This window comes from Oncorhynchus masou, chromosome 12 (assembly GCF_036934945.1).
Source record: "Oncorhynchus masou masou isolate Uvic2021 chromosome 12, UVic_Omas_1.1, whole genome shotgun sequence".
Taxonomy (NCBI): Eukaryota; Metazoa; Chordata; class Actinopteri; order Salmoniformes; family Salmonidae; genus Oncorhynchus; species Oncorhynchus masou.
The window spans coordinates 54,620,434-54,626,433 of record NC_088223.1 but is presented as its reverse complement, the minus strand read 5'-3'; the positions used below and the strand labels follow the sequence as shown (position 1 = coordinate 54,626,433).

General features: G+C 40.6%; 1 protein-coding gene across 1 annotated transcript in view; it reads left to right on the top strand.

The window, feature by feature from the left end:
- The first annotated feature begins 4,737 nt into the window (after nt 1–4,737).
- Nucleotides 4,738–6,000, top strand: part of LOC135550441 (gamma-aminobutyric acid receptor subunit alpha-3-like) — a 151,824-nt gene continuing 150,561 nt past the window's right edge. Inside the window, exon 1 of the mRNA XM_064981235.1 lies at nt 4,738–4,851. The gene's annotated coding sequence lies outside the window, so the exon portion shown is untranslated. The remainder of the gene's footprint in view (nt 4,852–6,000) is intronic.

Here is a 6,000-nt window from a genome sequence, read left to right as displayed (position 1 = left end):
GCAACCTTTACGGTTAACTAGTCCAACGCTCTACCCACCTGCCTCACGAGGAGCCTGCCTGTTACGCGAATGCAGTAAGAAGCCAAGGTAAGTTGCTAGCTAGCATTAAACTTATCTTAGAAAAACAATCAATCAGTCAATCAATCATAATCACTAGTTATAACTACACATGGTTTATGATATTACTAGTTTATCTAGCGTGTCCTGCGTTGTATATAATCGATGCGGTGTGCATTCGCGAAAAAGGACTGTCATTGCTCCAACGTGTACCTAACCATAAACATCAATGCCTTTCTTAAAATCAATACACAGAAGTATATATTTTTAAACTTGCATATTTAGCTAAAAGAAAGGTTAGCAGGCATTATTAACCAGATGAAATTGTGTCACTTCTCTTGCGTTCATTGCACGCAGAGTCAGGGTATATGCAACAGTTTAAACCGCCTGGCTCATTGTGAACTAATTTGCCAGAATTTTACGTAATTATGACATAACATTGAAGGTTGTGCAATGTAACAGCAATATTTAGACTTAGGGATGCCATCCGTTAGATAAAATACGGAACAGTTCCGTATTTCACTGAAAGAATAAACGTTTTGTTTTCGAAATTATAGTTTCCGGATTCGACCATATTAATGACCTAAGGCTCGTATTTCTGTGTGTTATTATGTTATAATTAAGTCTATGATTTGATAGAGCAGTCTGACTGAGAGATGGTAGGCACCTACAGGCTCGTAAGCATTCATTCAAACAGCACTTTTGTGTGTTTTGCCAGCAGCTCTTTGCAATGCTTCAAGCATTTCCCTGTTTATGACTTCAAGCCTATCAACTCCCGAGATTAGGCTGGTGTAACCGATGTGAAATGGCTAGCTTGTTAGCGGGGTGAGCGCTAATAGCATTTCAAATGTCACTCGCTCTGAGACTAAGTAGTTGTTCCCCTTGTTCCCCTTGCTCTGTATGGGTAACGCTGCTTCGAGGGTGGCTGTTGTCGATGTGTTCCTGGTTCGAGCCCAGATAGTTATACTATACATCCAATAGTATATGAAATACAAATCGTATAGAGAGAAATAGTCCTATAATTCCTATAATAACTACAACCTAAAACTTCTTACCTGGGAATATGGAAGACTCATGTTAAAAGGAACCACCAGCTTTCATATGTTCTCATGTTCTGAGCAAGGAACTGAAATGTTAGCTTTCTTACATGGCACATATTGCACTTTTACTTTCTTCTCCAACACTTTGTTTTTGCATTATTTAAACCAAATTGAACATGTTTCCTTATTTACTTGAGGCTAAATTGATTTTATTGATGTATTATATTAAGTTAAGATAAGTGTTCATTCAGTATTGTTGTAATTGTCATTATTACAACAACAAAAAAATTGTCTGATTAATCGGCTTCTTTTGGCCCGCCAATAATCGGTATCGGCGTTGAAAAATCATTATCGGTCGACCTCTAAATTACATCTCAGAAAAGCCACTATGTCTTAATAATGGAGGTGTTCATTTTGTGGCTTACTACATGGTAAGCACCTTTGTGGAAACTAACTCTGAATCATGAACAGTGTCTTTCCTGTTCATCGCAAAGCAACCGCCATGTTCTATACTTCTTTCTCTCTCTCTCTCTCTGCCACAGAGACAATGACTGACATTCCCTTTACATCACTGTGCGCTAAATGCATAAATCAATACCTTGCGTCAACTCCTTTCCAGGAAGTCAAATAAGGCTGGACTTTGAGGGAGAGACAACAGTGTATAATGTAATGAGGGTGTGTGTCATCACGTCTATACAAGGCAATCAGCACTTTGCTTGGAACCAGTCTCTTATAAAGGCCAATGATTTATGCTCCAGCATACTGCGATTGAGTTCCCTGTGCATTTAAAAGTGGTCAGAATCAAACACGTTCCTCTTGTCTGTTAGAGCCATCCTTCCTCCTGTCACCTGGCTCTAGCCGTAGACATGTGTTCAGCTCTGATCTCTGCCCAGAGGTGTGCAGCATGAAAAGCAGCCCAGAGAACCCATAGGCAACACACAGGAGGAAAAGCTCCTCTGACCTTTTGAGACAGCAATGTGCTCTTGAAGATTTCGAGGTTTGGATCGAGTCAGTGAGTCGACTCACTTCAGAAAATGACCCCGTCATCTTAAAATCTCACTCTCATGTCACCTCGGCTGTACGATCACCTATTTGCCACTGCTTTGAGTGGAAGGCTCGGTCCGCCATAACTACCTATTGGAAGCCAATGCTATCTGCTGTCCTAAATAGATTTTCAACAGTCCTTTGATTACGCTGAGAAACAAGACCAAACACATGATTAAGCCTTTCAAATCAATGTCAAGAGGAATACGTTTTATTTTTGGAAGTCTGCATCCATCTCATCCCAGTGACAATCTCTTTGATTTGCACTGATCTTTAAAAATTATGTTTGATCAATAAAATGAGAGAGAAACAGCACATCTTGGGTGAACTTCAGCACAATCAGTCTGCAGAACCAAATGTAGTGCCAGGTACAATACATTTCAGAAGTAGTTGACGGGGTTCAAGGGTCTGTAGTAAAATAATGACTAAATAAACAGACTGGAGGCGTACAGAAATATCAACAAAATAGAGCTACAATACAAGTATTTGGCAAATTAGCTAGAAAGTTAAACTCAGTTACTCTAATCAAACCTAGATTCCCTTATACACTCTTAAACTATGAAATAACACCTGGAATCATGTAGTAACCTAGAACGTGTTAAACAAATCAAAATAGATGTCTCAACCAGCTTCACCTGGAATGCTTTTCCAACAGTCTTGAAGGAGTTCCCACATATCCTGAGCACTTGTGGGCTGCTTTTCCTTCACTCTGTCATTCAACTCATCCCAAACCATCTCAATTGGGTAGATGTCGGGTGATTGTGGAGGCCAGGTCATCTGATGCAGCACTCCGTCACTCTCCTTCTTGATCAAATAGCCCTTACACAGCCTAGAGGTGTGTTGGGTAATTGTCCTGTTGAAAGACAAATGATAGTCCCATTAAGCGCAAACCACATTGGATGGCGTATTGCTGCAGAATGCTGTGGTAGCCTTGCTGGTTAAGTGTGCCTTGAATTCTAAATAAATCACATAACAGTGTCACCAGCAAAGCATCCCCACACCATCACACCATCACACCTCCATGCGTCACAGTGGGAACCACTCATGCGGAGATCATTCGTTCACCTGCTCTGCGTCTCACAAAGACAAGGCGATTGAAACCAAAAATCTCAAAATTTGGACTCATCAGACCAAAGGACAGAGTTCCACCGGTCTAATGTCCATTGCTCATGTTTCTTGGCCCAAGCAAGTCTCTTCTTCTTATTGGTGTCCTTTAGTAGTGGTTTCTTTGCAACAATTCGCCCATGAAGGCCTGATTCACGCAGTCTCCTTTGAACAGTTGATGTTGAGATGTGTCAGTTACTTGAAGCATTTATTTGGGCAGCAATCTGAGGTGTAGTTAACTATAATGAACTTATCCTCTGCAGCTGTGGTAACTTTGGGTCTTCCTTTCCTGTGGCGACTGCGCTTGGAGAAACGTTAAAAGTTTGTGAAATTTTCCAGATTGACTGACCTTCATGTCTTACAGTAATGATGGACTGTAGTTTCGCTTTGGATATTTGAGCTGCTCTTGCCATAACATGGACTTGGTCTTTTACCAAATAGGGCTCTCTTCTGTATACCACCCCTGCCTTGTCACAACATAACTGATTGGCACAAACACATTAAGAAGGAAAGAAATTCCACAAATGAACTTTTAACAAGGCACACCTGTTAATTGAAATGCATTCCATGTGACTACCTCATGAAGCTGGTTGAGAGAATGCCAAGAGTGTACAAAGCTGTCATCAAGGCAAAGGGTGGCAACTTTGAAGAATCTCAAATATAAAATATATTTTGATTTGCTTAAAACTTTTTGGGTTACCACATGATTCCATATGTGTTATTTCATAATGATGAAGTATACACTATTATTCTACAATGTAGAAAATAGTAAAAAAAAAATAAAGAAAAACACTTGAATGAGTAGCTGCGTCCAAACTATTGACTGGTATGTAGCCTAACTGGATTTTGTGCATAAGGAAGCAATATGGGACATGGGTCAGGGCAGAACATTGTCTGAGAAAAGTCAATGTACACGCCCGTTTGGACCATATGAAGTTGATGGAGAAGACATAGGCAGTGTGTGGTGGCTGCTTCTAAACTGATGATGAAAGTTAGTTAAAACGCATAGGCTGAAGTGTTTGGTGGCAGCTTAGCTACTTAACCCAAAACATATTTGGCAATAGACATTTTAAAGTTGTTTTGTGACCGTTTTCAATATTCATTTAGGGAACATGTATGGTAGCAACAGTAGTTGAACATGTGCGCAAACAGTGTTTTTGGAAATACGAACCTGCTACTGTAGTGTCAGTTCGAGCATCAGTCTGCATCGAAACAGGTGAGCGAACAGAGCCTACAACCGCCGTGAGCGGCAAACCAGTGTTTATTGGTAACCGGTAGGCTACTCGGGAGCCCTCAGCGGATGTCCACTGTCACCGTGTGTACGTGATGAGGGACGACGGGTTTGAAACACACCTCTGGGGTGGGGGATCTGCTGGTAGCCAGCACCAATCTGAGAAGGGTAGAAGGAGGGGGCGGGAAGGTTAGTTTGAAGAGGGCAGGCTTTCCACGATGACAGCGCTTTCCCTCTCATCATTTCCCCGTAACAAAAAAAAAACCCTTCAAAATCCAGTGGAATAAGAATTGCCGGAGAAATCAGTTGGGCCAAAACAGCGCCGATTGACGGAAAGAAAATCAAAAGTCGGAAGAAAATAAGAGCTGTTTTCTGGTGAGACGGTGTGTTTTGTGTGTGTCTGGTTGTAAATCTGTTGTTGTCCAAGGTTTTGTGTATGTGTCAAGGAGGCATGGAACACCATCGTCGATATGATATACTGCAATGTTTCATTCACAAGCAACAACCTGCTGTTTGTGTTGTGCACATAATTGCATAAGGTAACAGGTCTCCCCTAGCCATAACTGCAGCGGAGAGAAGTGTAGGCTGCCTCGGCGTTGAGGTGTTGCTGATGAGAGAATGCGGTGCTATCATTAAATGAAAAAGGTGTATTTGTTTAAAGTGAGAAAATGCACATTTACCTTGCGGACAAGCCAATGTGTGATGTATTTACTCACCTACGTCGGAATATGTTGGATTGATTTAGCCTACTCAGGACAGTGTATAATGACTGGCAATGCGACAGCAACCCGAAGGCTTATCGTATTGAGAAATTAAACATATCTCAATTCTTTTCAATAGTTTTACATGTATCCAGACTTTCCAGATAGCCTTTTCCATTGTGATTTTGTTAAATTATTGGAAACAACATAGAATCATTGAGCAGGCAGGATAGGCTACATAACCTTGGAATATATCGAAAATATTGCTGTTATCGAGGGTTACTCAGATGTCAGTGATTTATATTTAATCACATTCTGCTCAATCAAACGCCATTATCAACTGGTATATTCACTGAATGGCTACTGTAATGGCATGTAAAAGATAGACCATGCTCTCCAAACTGTTCACGGACGAAAGAAAAGATACATGAATAAGTTATGTCAAAGCGGGATGAAATTGAGTCAAGAGAAAACATATCGAATTTTAATGCAACGTAGATTTTCATCAAAGCACTCTCATCAATATCTGATTCAGAGAACCTACGTGCATCTGCTCACTGTGACTGAACACAAAGCTGTGCTGATTAGTTGCTTTAAAACAGGGTACAAGGCAATGATGCAGTTCATATACTGTGTGTGTGTTTGGGTTTGTGCATGTGTGAGTGCCTGTGTGCACAGTCAACTAAAATAGACAAAGTAAAAAATACAATATTGAATGGGTCAGAAATAGGCCCATGTGATCATTGTAGTTAAACTAAACTGAAGCCCCCAAAATTGGTGAGTGCAGATAAAAAAAATCACATGAAAGATGTATAGTTAAGAC